Raw genomic sequence first — 17,743 nt, 5'->3', positions numbered from 1 at the left:
GAAACATACACTTGTGTACACATGCACACACATATACACACACGCACACACATACACACACACACACACACACTCTTCCCTAACCAGTCACCTCTAAACTAGGTCAGGCCCTAAAGCCAAAGTGAGGATGAACAGAGCAGATGATGGGGTGTGGTGGTTCAGCAGACCAAATCCTGGAAGAAGAAGACATAGAGGAGAGAGGGAGAGCGGGCAAGTGTGGGCCGCCTAGGAAGAGGTTTCAGCCTCAGGGAGGCAGCAGGTGCTTCCTGTAGGGATTCCTAGATGTGAATCTGACACTGGACTCAGGCCAGACTCAGGCAGTCCTGCAACAGCTCAGGGGCAGCTCAGGGAGGCAGGTGAGACTGAGAATCAGCCCCTTAACAATGTGGGACCCTGGGGAAGCTTTAAAGACCTGCTCTGAGCCTGTCTCTCCATCTGTAAAATGAAGAAGCTGAAAATCCATACTTCTCAGGATGATCTTGGAGATTACATGAGATGGAACATGGACGTGGAAGAACTTCAGAGGTGTGAATCTTCTGTAGGGTGGTTAGAGCTGCCTCTGCACCCATTTTACCTATAACAGCAATACAGGCTGAGTGTGTGCTCTGTGCGAGGCACTGTTCTATGGCTTACCATGAATTACCTCATGGCATCTTCGTGCCCACCATAGAGGTAATGCTCTAATCATCAGCCCCATTTCAGGGCAGGAAACTGAGACACAGTGCTTGCCTGAGGTTGGGGCAGAGCCAGGTTTAGAAGACCCTAGAACCTGTGCTTTTCCCTCTACCCAACTCTGCGCCTCACTCTTGCTTTCCATCCTCAGAGCTCAGGGGCTCAGTGCCATGCCAGGGGGAAGGCACAGCACTCTGCTTGCTCCAAACAGCAGGGAAGGTATTTGAGCTCATAGCAGGGAGAGTAGGGAAGAAGCCCCAAAAGGCCTTCTTGTACAGAAGCATCTCTCCCAGCTGGCTTCCCCTGAGAACTTTAAAGCCAATTAAGGCACCATCTCCAGAAGGTCTCAGTTGAAATGCACATCAATACCTGGGAAGTTCTCCCATTATCTCTTCAGCAAAGATTAGTCATTAGAGTTGGTTAGTTAGAGGGTTGACTAATTTTGAGAGGCAGGCGTATAGAGATGGGTCTGGGAGAAGAGCTCAGATGAGGGCAATCCATAGGGGAGCAGCAGGATGGGGGACAGTCTAGGCTCAGGAGATAGGTGCTGGGCAGCGGTTGGGGGAACACAGTGGAGTGTAAGGCAGCAATTTTCACATTGTTTTTTGAAGGAGAATTCAGTTTTTCATACATTTTCCTCAAAAGTGAAATACAGATCAAAGAAGAGGAAGTGGCTCTAACTGAAATGGAGATGAGGAAGAGAGGGAAAAGCCTTGACCACTCAACCCTCCATTATACTCTATTACCCATGATAGGGCATCAGGGCACCTCCAGGGCATCCTCAAGGCCCTCCAGGAATCCAGTTTGCAAGCCACTGGTCTTGATGTAAGGAGCAGTGACCCTGGAGTCAATTCGGGTGGTCTTACCTATAATCTAAGTTCTCTCCTAACTATGACATTCTAAGGAGTTTGGGGAGAGAAATAAAGGAGGCTGGTCAGGGACAGCCAGTCTTTACTGCTGAGTGAGGAGTCAAGCTGAAGCTATGTGGCCAAAGAGGACCATGGACACATCCTGGCATAGCCAAGCTTTATGACCACACTTCCCTTCTCCCCAAACTCTGACCCTGAGCACAAGCACAGACCTCCATGGACATCTGAGACTGGTGCATAGGAACTGGTAAGAAATTACGAAAGATGAGGTGTGGGGTCCAGTCCACAGGCTACCCCTGAGTCCCTGACTTCTCACAAAGGTTCCCCACATGCATCCAGTCATTTCAATAAATTGATATCACGATGTCTTAAGTCAGGAGTCTGGGCTGCAGCCCACTTCTACCACTTCCTGGCTGAGGCCATTATCACCTTTTCTCCCCTCAGAAACCCCATGTGGCCGAGAAGGCAGCAATGATCACCCCCCTTGTAAAGCTGAGAGAAGTGGGACTCAGTGAGATAAACTGACTCACCCAAGGTCATGCAGAGCCATAACTAGGAACAACTCTCTTCCTGTGTGACTCCCACGGGGCTCGGATGCCCAGCCTGCAGGGTCGTCAGCACTGGGGCAGGTAGGAGATGCCCAGACCTTTCTGAAATGTGGTGGGGCGCACAGGCTCGAGGTTGTGGGTAGAGGCTGGTTCCAAAGAGTCAGTGGGTCAAGGCATGAGGGGCAGCCTTGAGCCATCCTCAGGTGCTCAGCTCTGCACTGGCCACTCAGGAGAGAGAGCTTTGGCACATAGTAAGCAGGCTAGGTGGACAAAAGCCATTGCTGCAGGCAAGCCAGCATGACCCAGACACGTCACTCAGGGCAAGACCTGGATCAGATACTGGCTCCCAGACAAAGGGCTCCAGCCCTTGAAGTTGAGGAAGAACTGGGGTTCCCCACAGAAAGGAACTCAGACAGAATCCCCGGCCACGGCCTGGGCATTTCCACCTAACCTCACACTCCAGGGCTGCATCGTGGAAGCATTGGCAGTTCTAGAGTCCATGTGAGAGCCCAGATCCAGGGTCTGGGTGAGTCTTGGAAGAAGGAGGGGATGGAGTGAGGATAATGAGCTGTTGCATCAAAGGGGCGGAGCACGCATCAGGGATTCAGCGCTGGCAGGACTAAAAAGCAGATGACAATGGCATCTACCATCTGAGCCTTCACTCTTGTCCCAAATTTCTTCCTCTGGCCAGGGCAGCCCAGGAGGCCCCACCCACAGCTAGAGACGCTCCTCTGCATCCCTGATTGTGTTGTCTCTTCTTGCCCACCACTCCTCCTCTCCCACTGACTCAGTTATTCATCAAGTGGAGTTCTCAGCATTGGAGTTAATCTCTCTCCTCAACTCCCAACCCCTGCCCCCCGCCCCCAAGTTTGGAGTGAGGAAAAAAATGCTGGCAGGTACCATGTGGTGTTGATTAGAGTATTGATCCTGGCTGCAGTCCTCACAGTTGCCTCCTGAGCATCTATCACTGCCAGGTGGGGCAGGCTGGAGACTGGCCTCTGACTGGGTCCAGACCAAAGCGTGCTGGAGCTGCTCTCCAGGGGAAAGTAGGGAAGGGGGCAGGGTCAGCCCCTGGTGGTCAGAGGTGTATCCAGCAGTGCATTCAGCAGTGCAGTGGGGGCCAGGGTTATTGCCACTTTTAATCCTGAGTACCTCACTCCTCTTCCTGCCTCCTGTTCCTCATAACTCTCTTCTCTTTGCCCTGTGACTCACTGATTCGTGGCTGCCTTTATCTGGTTATTCTGGCTAACAGCAGTTCCTATCATTTACGGAACACCTCCAGTATGCTAGTCCTCTGTGAGGAGTTTTTCATTCGCATGGCAGTCCAGTGAGGTTCTCATTAGCATCCCACTTTCCTATCTTCAGACACTGAGGCTAATAGAGGTAAGTTAAGGTAAGGCTGCTAAGCAGAGGAGAGGCCAGATCTGAATGCCACTTTTCCACCAGGCCACACCACTCCTCCCGTAAAGGAGCAGTGACATTAATTGAGCCACTGTGTGCCAGAAACACATCCTCTCACTGACAATAGGTATTTACCTTGTGATGTAGAGGATCATTATCCTCATTTTACAGATGATGACACTTAAGTAACTTGTCTCCAGTTACACAACTAGGAAGCAGCAGAGTGGGGATTCAAACTCTGGTCTGTGAAACTCCAGAGCCAAGATCCTTATATTTACATGGCATTTCCACACTTAAAAGCAGCTTCATTGACAATTTTATCTTTTCTCTTCATACTCAGTCTGAAAGAGAACTGGTATTTTATCCTCATTTTTTAAATAAGGAAACTGAGGCATGGTTTAGTTAAGTGGCTGGAGATGGCAGAACTCAGAGTCCAGCCAAGGTCTACTGACTCCTGATGTTCTTGTGTCAAACCCACCCCACCTCCATGGGATGGACGGCTACCTTGCCTGCTGCTCGACATTTATGGAAGCCCTGAAACCTATTCTCCTCCTCTTCCAAGAAGTCTTGGACTTGCCATAGAATAGCAACTTCCTTTGGCCTTTCTGCTTCTCTCTAGAGCACAAACCAAGGACCGGAGCATCTCTCTCTTCATAGGTTCAGTTTCTCTCCAGAAATGAATGAAATATGCTCATTTCCACTTCAAGCCTTTACTCTGGCCCTTTTCCCTGCCTGGAACTCCCCTGCCTCTTCCCTCTTCCAGGCCTCCCCTCTTTCCTACCTGCACTCCCCACTCAGGCACACTTCTTTCAGGAAGCCCAAGCCCATTGGCACCCATCATTCTGGCAAGCACCGCCACTCTACATCAGGAGGCTGAACTTTTAATCCCACCACACAACTCAGTGGCCTTGGCAAGCCATTTCTACTCCCAATTTCCTCACCTGTGCCCCTTATGAGAAACACTCAGAAGTTTGTAAACAATTCAGATGCCAGGGCGCCACGCCTGAGGTTCTGATTCAATAGATCTGAGATGAAGCCCAGGAAGCTGCATTTTAAAAATCAGCCGTTTTTATTTAACAAATATTTATTGGATGTCTATTATTGGAAGTCCAGTACAGACACTGGAGCCAGACTGCTTGGGTTCAAACCCAGTCCTACCTCTCTCTGGGTGGCCTTGGGGGTGTTGCTGAAGCTCTCTGTACCTACGTAGCACCACTCTCACTTGTCCTACGATGTGCAGGTTTGTAGAGGATGAGTGTGATGTAGAAAAAGCTAGATGTGTGAGGAGCACCCTCTGTGTGCTGCAGTGGTCAAGCGCTGCCAGGTTGGATGGCCTCCAGAGTCCCTCCAGAGACCCTGGTATTCAACTGTGCCTTTCGGGTGTTCTTTATAAGAGCTTTTTTTCCATTTCCTGGCATCCCCCGACCCTCGAGCTCCTGTAAGGCAGAGCCAAGGCTCCCTCCACCTCTAGACTGCCCCCCTTCCCCCAGGAGAGGATCCTTTATAGCAGTTGTGGCCCAACAGGCATTAGGTTGTTTGACCAGAGAGTGCCAGGTGCCCCATCTGCTCCCAATTCCACTTCCTCCCACCTTCAACTCTGGTTGTGGTGGAAGGCAGGCAGGAAAGCAGATAGCAGCCATCCCAACACCAGCCCTGGAGTTAACAATTGTGGTGGTGCTAGGGATAAAAAGCAGTTATGATTGCAAATTGATCTGTTGTGCACTGAACTTGCAGGGTCCTAAGGAGAATGGGAGCCCAGACTCAATCTCAGACCCTGCTTCTGGGCTAGCCCTGGGCTCTCCTGTTCTTCCTCCTCCAGAGCCAGCTTGGAGCTCAGTGTGAAACAGAACAGCTAAAACAGCAGGTAATTTAAAAATTTATTTTCATTTGGTTTATAATTGTATAGATTGAGGTGGATCTGGAAGCAAAGGACAGACCATTTCCCTTCACTCATCTGGCTTGGGGACATATGTTTGCATTTCTCCAGGCTACCAGTACAGGAGGCACACAAGGACCTGGTAAGAGAAGCCTATCCTGAGTTCCCCTTTAAAAGCTTACCTAAGGTGTAGTTCTCTGATTAGAACATTTAGAGTCAGGTCCTGCCAACTCTACACTGAGCTCAAGTGTTCTGAGTCCTCTTCCCTTTTCAGCCCAGCACTGTGCTAGGTGCTAGAATGGCAGTGGGAGGAAAAATGGGTAACATGAATGCCTAGTGCTCAGCTAACGTGCAAAGCCCCTAGCTTTGTGCCTAATTGTCACCTTCTCCCTTGGGGTCTCTAGCTGACCCATACGCAGGCTTTAAGCCAGGCTGCTTCTCTGTCACCCTGGTTCCGGCTTGGCCATATGATTGTCTCCTTAGGTCCCTACAGCTCAGTCACAACAGGGGCCCAGTGGTGTGGAGTTAGCCCAGGAAAAACTCATACACCGTATCTCAGGAAGCCAAGGAATTGGACTTATAAGGCACAGTGACTCAAGGTGGGGGCCCATACAGAGTCCCCCATACACACACTGATCTTCTCTGCCTCCACTTCAGCTACACTCAGAAGCTTAAGAACCAGGCTGCAATGTGAACACTGGCTCTTCTTAACTGCATGACTTCCAAAAGCTGCTTGACCTCTCTAAAGCTTAGTTCCTCATCTGAACAGTGGATGTACAGATACATTCTCATATGGTATAATGAGAGATGAACCCCACGCACAGGCCTGAGCACATAGTATCAGCTCAATTAACAATGGCTTTTTCCTGTTCTCCACCTTTAACCACTCCTGTCCAGGAATGCTTCCCAGACATGCAGGCTCCTACAGATCCAGGCAAGTTGTCATTCCTGCCTATCAAGGGAGACTTCCCTGTTCCAATTATCTGTCCAAGGACCATCCATTTCTCTAGATGACTAACAACAGCAGTGTCCTCCTGCTTTTAGGGGAAATGCTGCAAGCTTTTGCAGGCAACATTATCCTAACAGACCACCTCTCACTGAACCAAGCTTTCAGACAGGGTCTACCCCCATACTACATACAGTAGGAGAAATACATATGACATATACCCTGATGAGGAGATTTTTTAAGTAAAAGAAATGGCCACTGCTCTCTGCTTTGTGGCCATCTACTGAGTAACAACATGCACTTGGCACAGTGTTTGGCTATGCAGAGGAGCCCTGACATGAGTGAGTCCCCCTCTGAGGACTGGTAGCCACATGGAGAAAGCCAGGTCAGAGCTGCTGGAGGACCATTCGAGGCACCACTAGACAATGGAGAATGCGCTGTTCCGGCTGAGACTCAAAGGATGAGGATGGATTCTGTAGGCAGTTGCCAGAAGAAAGGGCATTCAGGGCAAAGGCCAGACCTGGTTCAGAAGCTCTTGTGGCTGCACTGAATTCAACCATCAGCTATTGAGGTCCTAGGCTGGGGCTGAGTGGCTGGAGGCAGGGTTGGTGGGCATTGAAGACACAAATGGAATAATTCATGGTCTCCACACCTGAGGAGAAGATGAGAACCAACGAGGACCAATACCATGTGCAGAAGGAAATGGAAGTTAGAGGATAGTTCTGACAGGGTGAGGCAAGAGGGAAGGGATTTGGGAAAGCTTTGGGGAGAAAGTATGGTTCACCTAAGCCTTGGAGGAAGGGGGGAGTGTGAGAGGTCCTAGGGCAGAGCAGAGTACCAGATGACACAAAATCACAGGTTGCAGCACATGCACATCTGAGTGCAAATAGCTGATCACCCTGGGTAAACCAATGTCAGTCTCTGAGGGATAGTGCGGGATAGCAATGGCTACACAAATTAGGGTAAATCAAGAAGGGCTTAATAAAGGGATAGTTATAAATGTCTTGGCAATGTGTAGAGGGAAGCAGACCTGTTACCACCTTGAGGCCTAAAGAGAGGCATGATTTCCAGAACCACATGAGGAACACAGATCTTCAATCAAAGGACAGGGCCAGCCGAAGCCCACCCTGTGGGGATAGACTAGAATAAAGAAGACCTCGACTATTTCCTGGTCCCTCAGATGCCTCCTGGGGCTCCCCACTGGCAGGACCTAGGGTCATCCAAAGGCACAGGATCAGCCTCCCTGGAGCAGAGAGCAGGATGAAAGGGTGGAAAATAACCCGAGGCAGGGCAGACGGAAGCAACTTGCACCTGTAACATCCCTGATTCTGAGAGTGCTCCTCAGAAAGTGGAGCATAATCATTATAGTCCTCAGAATCTCACAGAGTTCTTGAAAGGATCACGTGAGATAGCAATGGCAAAACAGCTTTGTACCAAGATAATCACTGCTTCTTATCTTGGGACTACTGGGTATCATTCTTCAGAACCAATCCTTGCAGTATTCATAAGAGAAATAATTTTACAACTGAGAAAACAAGTTCAAAGAGCTTATGTCACCTCTCTATATTGGTCAACTCCTTACTGTGCAAAAGACAGACGCTCAAGTCAAACCGGCTTCAGCAAGAGAGAAAAAAAAAAAAACAATCAGCTCACGTAAGTGAACTGTCCAGGAATAGATATGGTTTTAGTGTTTCAGGCATGGCTGTGTCCAGGCACTCAGTCAAGGTTGTTGAGTATCTGTTTTCTCTGTCTCTTAGCTCTGCTCCCCTGTGTTGGCTTTACTCTTGGGAAGAGTCTCCCCAAACTGGGACAAAGCACCTTCAGGTACACTTTTATCAGCTTAGCCGCACCAAGGAAAATAGAGCCCTTCCCAGAATTTCCAACAAATGTCCAAAAGCTTACTTCCCCACCTCTGTACCAATCCCTGTGGCCAGGGCAATGAGAGAGGCCTGGATCAGACACCCTCCCTGAAGCCAGGAAGTCAGGCCAACACGGCTGAGAAAAGTCTGGGAAAGGGCGGAATAAACAGAGAGCTGACAACACAAATAAAGGAAGATGGTGGGTCAGCCAGAAATATCAAGAGCGGGGAGAACTGTGCACTACTATCCCCAAGTCACACAGCCATGAGCAGCCCATCCAGGCTCCATCCTGGCTGTTCAACTTCCAAGCTCTTTTGATTAGGAGATTTTGTCATTGCTGTTCATTTATTTGCATATCGTTGGGTTTTAACACTGCATCCTATGACCAGGAAGTATGGCAGAAAGACAGAGTCATGCAGGGCATGGAAGGGGGAGTGACAAGAAAGGCAGGGGCCAACTGATGGATCTCAAGCCCCCAACCAAGGAGTGTGGGTGTTGAAAGCCCACAGTGCTCAAGCCAGTTGCTCTGGGACTCACTCTCCCCTGAGGGTGCTTGCCCCTGCATTTTAGACCTGTGGCCACAAGATCAGCCCTGAGTCCCCAGAAGCCTGCAGGCTGACATACTTGGGACCCATGCCCTGAAAAGTCCTCCTGCAGGGGCAACCTGCAGGCCTGGAAGTAGACAGCCAGACCCACTGAGGACTCTGGTGGGAGGGTGGAGGCCCAGACCCGTTACTGCCAGTGTGCATGGTCTCTTGCACCCACTTCCATTCATTTGCTTCCTTCTCTTTAAGAGCCTTTGCCCTGATGTATGAAGCACCAACATCACTTCACACTTAGACTACTTTCACTTCTCATTTGAAGGCCTCCTCCCCCTCCTCATAAAGGCATGGAGCTGTGTATGTGAGTGTACGCAATGACATGTGGCAGAGGAGCCCTCTCTTCTCTGGGGTTGTGACACCCATCTGGAGGTAGCCAACGAGGGGGAATTTTCAGGGTCTTGGTTCCCTAGCCTCTCTCCAGCCCTGGCCTTTTCTTCCTTTATCAGCTTTCTGAGGCTCTGGCAACCTAAAGAGAGGATGGGGAATGTGATTGAATGTGAAAGCATGTCAGGATCTAAAAGAGAAAAGGGGGGAGAAAGGAAAGGGGATAGAAAGAGGAGAGGGGGAAAGGAAGCATGGACAGAGGGGGAGGGAAAGAAGCCAAAGGCAGAAAGGAAGGCAGTGGAAGAGGAAGAAGGCAGGTGGGTTCAGAGCCAGCAGGGAGAGATTAAAACACATGCTGGCCAGGTTATGTCCAAAGCAGGAGCCCTAGGGGACCAGAGGCCATGGTCTCTCAGCAAACTCAGGATGGCACCTGCAGCTGACAGCAGCCAGAGGGAGAGGATGCAGGAGGTTGGGTCTGGGGACTCAGGAGGAGCAAGACCAACAGGGCTGTGGGCAATAAGCATGTCTTGGTCTGGACTGGGAGATAGGTGCCCCTCTCCTAGCCTCTCTGGCATTGCCTCCCCCTAACCTAAAACCACCCCTCCCCAGAGGGCTGAGTTCCAGCACATGAAGTATAAATGGACATGACAGGATCCCTGCCCTTCCGGGCTTCTTGCCTCGTTCCCAGCTGGTATGCTCATGCCCTTGTGGCCTCTACAGTGCCTTCCTCCATTGGGGCCCTTCCAGTCCTGCCCCCTATCACAGCCAGATTCGTAGCCAGAAACTAGGTGCCAGCATCAGAGCAAGAAGGAGGTGCTATGTGGTCCTTCCAGCCCCCTTTTACCCAGAGCAAGGAGCCTGAAGTCCTTGCTGCCCTGCCAATCCCAAGAGCCCCTCGCCCTCAAGGGTATGAAAGGATCAAATTTCAGGCGTGAACAAATGTTTTGTAGAAAGTCTCAATTCCAGCTTGATGTCCCTGGATAAGAAGGAGTTGGGCCTATGCAGATGTTTGTCTGGAGTCTTTGGAGATGCCTACTTGAGAAATGCTGCTTCCCAGCTACTACCTGTGGTCCCCAGACTATGAGCTGCCCACTATTCCAGAGATGCCTGACCTGACAGGGCACAGGAGGCCCACATGTATCGGGACCCACTGGGCACCTAGAGCTTCCCTTTCTCCTACCTTCATCCCTCCAATGTCTGGGCCTGCCCATCAGCTCTGCCTCTAGGATGACAATTAGTGGGCTGGGGAGTGGGGGAGGGGTGGGGTGGGCCAGTCATTATTACAAGCCAGGAAAATCCCCACACCAAAAATCTGGAAGAAATAGATGTTGCACACCTTCATGCCCCAGAGCTAAGCCAGTGAGGAAGGAAGTTTTACATTTAGCCCCACTCTGCACCATTCAGCATAGGACATAATTATCACTTCCCTACATCTCTGCTTTTTCTAAAACCCAATCTTGTAGCAGGTTCAGAGGCAGGAGACATACCACATACACTGCAAGCCTGAGGAGTATGTGTGTGTGTGTGCATGTGTGTACATGCACCAATTCATGCATACTCACATGCCCACCTCATGTATGGTCCTGCATACAATGACCCCAACCACCTAACTCTTATGCACACACACTTCCAGTGTACACACACCCCTGTGTTCACACACCCTCATACACTCACACCTTGTTCATTCACTACCATGCACATACACTTCATGCATTTCTACACTGTTCAGTCACCATCTCAGGGAGCCCATCACAAAGTCACACACACACTCTCACATCCTAGCCACCACACATATGCACACCAGCATTCAGTCACTCTCAGACACCTTCAGACTCTCCGCGGCAGCCGAGGGCTCCTCTGAGAAGTCTCTTCATCTCGCTCAGGGCAAATCCCCATATGAGCCAACACAGTCACACACCTGCGTTTCAATACCCACCCTGCCCCAAACTCACTCCAGACATTCCCATCCTCACAGCCAGCCGTGACTCACTCCACCCAACATTTGAGACACACGCAGGATTGCTCATTCTGCCCTTTCTCTCTATTCATTTACAAACTCTTTTTAAAACTATGTGTATATTTCTCTGCTTACAAGGCACTCTTAGGTAAATCGTCTTATTTATATCTCACAATAACCCCAAGAAGTGAGATTATTAATACCATTTACTACGAGGAGATGAAAGCTCAGGGAGGCTAAGGGACTTCCCAGGGTCACATGGGTTGTATGTAGCCAAGATGAGCCTGCATCCCTGTCTGTCTGATTCCAAATATGCTTATCCTCATAGGCTTGTCACTAGCCAACAAGACACTTTAGTATGAACTAGGAAAAGGTGTCCCTCCAGGTAGACACAGCCCTGTGCCAGGCTGCCTTCCTTGGCAACCAGACTTGGGCTCAAGGTCAGACTTCACTCACCCATTTTAGATGGGTGCCTGTGTGCTGATGGGCATCTGGACAACCAGACTCCGCAGCCCTGCTCTGCCCACCTACCTCCTGAGGGGTTCCCCCGTTTGCAACATGTCCCTTTTTTCCTCTGTACCCTAGGTAGGGCCCCTACCCCCAAAACACTTCCGAGGCCTGGGGCCTCACTTAAACTTGACCCCAAACCAGCCGCCCTGGACACTGGAAGCTCCTGTTGCTGCGGCCCTGATGGAGGGTCCCATAGACAGTGCCAAGACACAGGGACTCGCCCTCTGGGGCCCCAGCCTCCCACTCTGCCTGGTTCCCTGCTCCCCTCCTACACTGTAGCAATGTCAGTGCACAGAGGTACCTCATCCCTTCAGAGTCCCTCAGCTTTGACTTCCTCCTTCTTTCTGAGAGATTTCTGGGGCATCACATGCTGTTTGGTAAATAAATCAAGGGCAACAGGAATAATATACCTGTCAAACAGCAGCCAGCTTCCACTTTCTGCTGTCAGCCCTGCCCAGCCATGTCACCCCGAGCTTACTGACACACTGCCACAAGCGATACTAGCAGATGAGAGGGGGGCTCATAACCAGAGGACTCTCCATCAGTTGATGCATGCTGCAGGGCAGAACTGAAGATGAATTTCCCATGGAAGACCTGATAGGAGAGCAGCTGAGACAAGGTTGGGCTGTCTGGGAGGGCAGGGGGGTCAGAAGTAGGGAGTTTAGAATGATCCTTTGGGCTTCTCTCCACATGAGAGTGTCAGGAAGGGTCCTCATACCCCATCACTACAGGAATGTCTGTCTAACACTGGTCCTTCCTGATAAACAAGCAGGCAACAGCATTGAGAAATTCTGGGACCTGGGGTTAGAAAGGATCCAGGGGTCATGGATTACAGCCCTCTGCCCCTGGCTGAGCTGCTGTATCATTATCACAGGTGTTGGAACGTTAGCAGGTCTTAAAAGGCCTTCCAGAGAAAGCCTCACCCAGTTCAGCCACAACAAGCATTTTAGTTAAGAAGTCCTTTCTCTGGTATAACCTGCTACTGTGGCTTCAGGCCATCTGCTCTGCTCTGACCTTGCAGAACAGGTCAGTGATGAGCCTTCACTTTCTAAGGCCTTTTGCCACCCCTGCACCAACCCAACCTAGCCTTCCAGCTTTCTCATCCTCAGAGAAGCTCTGTCTCAGCTCCTGAGTCTTCATAGCCTCTGAGCCTCACTTATAACCCTCCACAAGCTTTCAGTGCCCCTTCTCAGCTGCTCAGCTGTGGGGCTCTGGTGGACACAGGCCTCCCTGAACATTCTCAGGGCATCTGGGACTTTTACACACCATTCCCTTGGGGGTTCCAGGCAAGGTGTCCTCACTGCCAGCTCCCCATACCAGGTCAATTAGGGTAGAAGATGCCCGGGAAATTGTTCACCCCAGGCAGACAATATTCTGGATATCGCTCCTTCCTCTGAGTTTGGCACATAAGAAAGAGTCAAGCATGGGCCCTTATGGCTGAACAGTGATACAGTATGCATGACTATATATAGTCTGAAGAATGGAGGCAGAACTTCTCCTGGAGAATCTTGTTGTTAATTCAAAGATGAGAGAACTTCCTCTGAGTGTAGGGCCTAGCCCCCAAAGAGCAGGCCGCTAAGCAGTGTCCCAGACTCCAAATGCTGCTGTCCTTTCTCTATGGCCCTTCTTTAGCCTACTCCAAACCAGAGCCAAGCTGTTACCTGCATTTGCCTCCAAGCACTGGGCAAGTTCCTATAACCCCAGGGAAGTCCTCCCTCCAAATCCCATGCCCTCGGCATAGACATTCTAAAGTGGAAGGATTTGGAGATCCTCCAATCTGACTTCTCATCTTCACAGAGGAGAAAACTGAGGCCAAATAGAGTATGGAACCTACTGAGAAGGTGAAGTGTGATGCGTGGTTTCTGGCAAAATACTTCTCTTTTCTGAGCTTCAGTTTCCTTATCTGTAAAATGAGAAGAGAATACCTGTATCATAGTCAATGGCAAGTATACTCCATAAGAATAAGAATTTTTCCTTTTTTGTTACTGCTGGACCCTCAGTGCCAAGAATTATAGTATTTTTATTGAAATATATTTTATTGATATATGACATTGTCTAAATTTAAAGTGTTCAATATGTTAATTTGATACATTACATATTGTAATATAATTGACATTGTAGCAATAATTAGTATCTCTATCTACATAATTATCATTTTTATAGTAGATATTTTTTGATAGTAATATCTTCTAATAAAAGAAAGTTAAGCACTTAGTAAGTCTTCATTAAATGGTAACTACTGTTATTCCAAATCATAGGCAAGCTAGTGGGGAAATCCAGGTTTCCTGACTCCTCATTCCAGGCCACTGTCCAGCTTTTCTCTGTCCCACTTACATGGCTTCTCTCCCTCTGCTCACCCCTCAGCCCTGCACCCCAGCCTCTGTCCTCTCCTTGGGTAATTGGCAATGGGGCAGGAAAGAGGGAATCTCCATGAAAGAAAGGGCAGGCCTGAGCCATGCCACCACCTTGTCACCACTCAGTGAAGAGCAGGGACAGAGCAGCAGGACCTGATGAAGCACATTGTTTCCATGTTGTGCAGAGGAACCAAAATAAACACAAACAAATTTGGCACAGGATGGGCCAGTCCCTCTCTGCCCTTCCTACTGAGCCACTGCTGTTTGTTCTTGGATATGAGGATGAGTAACTCCTAACCACCCACTGAGCTGGGAGGACTTCCCAGTCCAGGCCTCCAACACAGATCCAGAGAGCCAGAGAGGCAAGATACCCACACTCTTGCTCCTAGTTCTGGGGCCCTAGAGCCTTACAGGTAAAGGCCTTCCTTAGCTGTGCTGTGTGGGATTGAGATCAGCTCTGCAGAGGCCTCCTGTCCCCTCAGTTTGCAGCACATGTATCCAGATAGGTTATGGAACATCAGTTGGAAAGCAGGGGGAGTGGGGGTATCCAGGAGAGGCTGGTGAATAGGCTGCCAGCTGGTGTTGTGGGAGTTACCTTCTCAGTGCCAGGTTGTACCTGAAAGCACAACTGAGCAAGGGGCTCCAGGCATAGCTCTTACTCAGTCCAGATCAGGGAAATGGACAGAAAACAGAGGGACATTGTCCCAGCCTCCATGTTGGCGATTGTATCCATGGATGCTTTCTCCCCACACATCTCCATACAAACTGCTCTCAGACCCTTTCCATATCCCTCCCCTTGAGCAATAAACTGGTTGCTGCCCAGGAAATGGAGTTAGGCCCTAATGGGGAACAAGTGTGTTCAGCTGATGAATTAGGCAGATGTTGGGACAATGGCACATCTGCATCTCCATGCACTCCCTCCATGCACATTAGTGAGCGACATGCACACTGGCTGTCAGAGGGCTGGGAATGTCTGGACAGGACCAGGCAGGGAGCCTCCGCTACTGACCCACACATATGCCCTCGAGCACCCCAGGAGGAAAATGCATCAAATTTGGAAGCCACAGGTTCCCACATATGTGTCTCTCCTCAACACAGCTCCTCCCAGCATGCACATGCACACAAGGCCAAGGAAGCAGAGGATCATGATCAGATGAACAAGGAACTAAAGCTGGAATGAAATCAAGCAGGGCCCATGCAGGGTTGCACAGGACATGCCTTTTTGTAATGCACACAAAGATGCTGCACCTCAGCTGCAGTCCTAGTGTGGCAATCTTCTTTAATTCCTGGTGACTCTGCTTAAGTGCCACCTCCTCTGGGAAGCCTCCCTGAAATCCCCCACCTAGTCTTCTCTTCCTCCCTGCACAAAGCAGAACTACAGCACCACACATGATGTGGAATCTAATCAAAATGCTTTCTTCGGTCAAGTGAATTTTACATATACAATACACAAATGCATGCCTGTGCACGTGTGCATGCATGTGTGCACACACACGTGCGCACACACACACGCGCACACACAAAGACAGTGATCTGCCTCTTGCCCTCAGGTTCCAGCTTCAGATGTCATTATTGTGCTGCTTTGTTAGCACTGATGTGAGGGTGCTAGCTTGTAGAGTAGTCAAACATGGCCAAGTATAAACTCAGTCCTCCCCTGGTGTCCTGCTCAGGCTCCTGGGACAGTTTGTGTTTAAGAGTACAGGTGATGGAGCAGAGAGATCTGGCCAGATTCTGGCTTGGATAGTATATAGCTGTGAAACTTTAGGCATGTACCTCTATCTCTGTGCTAGGGCTCCTTATCTGCCCATAGGACACTAGTCAGAAATACTTCACAGCGTGTTGTAAGAATTAAATGAAATCATGGCACACAGCACAGTAATGGTTGCTTCCATTATTTTTCCTTTGTAAAGGATTCAGGAGATGATGTAGCTGAGGGCAGATTTTAGCTCAGTAAACCAGGAGTTTTTTCCAACATGTCCAGTCTCTCTAGGCAATGTCATCCTCCAATTCAGGACAGAACAGGAGAAGCCTGGGCAGGCTCTGTCTTGCTGAGACCCAGAACCTGCCTAGAACAGTGACAGTCTCCATACCTGCCCGCTCTCACTCCCACAGAGAGCCCACCCCCATGCACAGTGTAGTGCACACAGCTCTGGCAGGCCCCCGGCTGCCCCCCACCCTCAAACACACACCATGTGGCCTGTAGGACACTTAATGGTGCACTGGGGCTGAGCATGAGGAGACTGGAGAGGGTGTAGCTGGAAAGAGGGGGCAGCCCTGGTGGAAAATGTGAGGGCCCCACAGAAACATGCCAATCCCAGCCTGTGGTCACATGTACGCCCTCAGAAAAAGCAGGGCTGGGCTGGGGTTGGCCCAAAATGCTTGCCCCAGCCAGAGACTTTTGGATGGCATAGGCTTTCTCAGGTTCCAGGTCCACCATGCTACTCGCATGCACTGCACATGTTTGCAACTAGACTAGAAGCCATCTCGTCTAGGACTTCTGAATCTGACGACTATGGGAGCCTTCCAAGGGGTCTGCAAATCCCACAAATAGCGGGTAAGAGTATGTATGTGTGCACACAGACTCTTGTCTATACATGTGCACATGTGTGCCTTTGGACAAGGAGAGGGTCTATTGCTTTTATCAGATTTTCAAAGGACTATGACTTAAAAAGCTAAGAATTGTTATCTTATATTATTAGTTCATTTTGCAGTTGAGGAAAGTAGAGCCTCCTAAAGATCAACTCTCAATCTATTTCCCCTGAGGATAGCCTGAGCTCCTCAGCTGGGATGCAGAGAGGACCAGAGGGGTCTCCCCTATGGACCCATATAGGGCTGAGCCGGTCTCAGCCCCTCTCTCCCTTTCTGGAATGACAGCCTCATCCTCTCATTTTTCTACCCGCTACACACTCACTATCCACTCCTGTGGGGCAGAAGCCCTCTCACCAGCCATTCTGCCAGGCCCTTTGTGAAGAATAGAGGAGGAAAAGGAAGTGCTTCTAGCATGACCTCCACCCTGCCAGCCACAGGCACTGGGAGTCAGGCCAAGAAGCCAGCACATACGTGTGCAGCTGCACCCCTTGGCACACCTGTCTCGACAACCCTCCCAGCCTCCTGCCTGCCACTGAGAGTGATGAATTTATCTCCACAGGACAGAGAGGTGTATCTAACAGCAGAGATGACTCGGTCTGAACTCTTCTTTTTGTGGCTCCCTGGGGAAGGGCTAGAAGAGATGTTATCGCTCCTATCAATCAGGAAAGGGAAGGGAAGGGGAAGGGAAGGGGAGAAGGAAGGGAGAGAAGGAAGGGGGAGAGGAGGAGGGAGAGGAGGGGGGAGGGCAGGGCGGGAGGGGGAGGGGAGGGGAGGACAGACAGGACAGGACAGGACAGGACAGGACAGGACAGGACAGGAAAGGAAAGGAAAGGAAAGGAGGCTCCACTCCTGTGTCCTGCTCCTCGGTGCCCACTGAGCTCAATGTGGGACTCTTGGCAACTGAGGGAGCTGTAAACATCCCACAGGCAGGTGAGTGCTAGGGCCTTGGGGACACAGAAGATGAAAAATAACTCACCTGAATCAGCCCCAAACTACTACCCTCAAGAAAAAAAGAAAAGAAAAGAAACCAAGCAACTCTCATGCACTGCTTCTAGATCCTGATGCTTGAGCAGACCTGTGAAATTTGGGGAGTGTCAGCAGTTTGAGGATGGAGGACACATCTGGGAGAGAAGAGACACATCTGGACCGTTCCTGTGGGTGCCCCAAGGGACCTCATCTCCAGGGCCCTTGTCATCACACTCCCCCCATGGTGGCTCTTACCACAGGGGCTGCCTG

The 17,743-nt window shown here is 50.2% G+C and overlaps 1 long non-coding RNA gene across 1 annotated transcript in view; it reads right to left on the bottom strand.

Moving 5' to 3' along the window:
- The window catches only part of LOC120605718 (uncharacterized), a 99,287-nt gene that overhangs the window by 80,780 nt on the left and 764 nt on the right, over positions 1 to 17,743 (bottom strand). The window lies entirely within an intron of this gene.

Source organism: Pteropus medius, unplaced genomic scaffold (genome assembly GCF_902729225.1).
Source record: "Pteropus medius unplaced genomic scaffold, Ma_sr-lr_union100, whole genome shotgun sequence".
Lineage (NCBI taxonomy): Eukaryota > Metazoa > Chordata > Mammalia > Chiroptera > Pteropodidae > Pteropus > Pteropus medius.
This window is presented reverse-complemented; position numbering and strand designations above follow the sequence as displayed.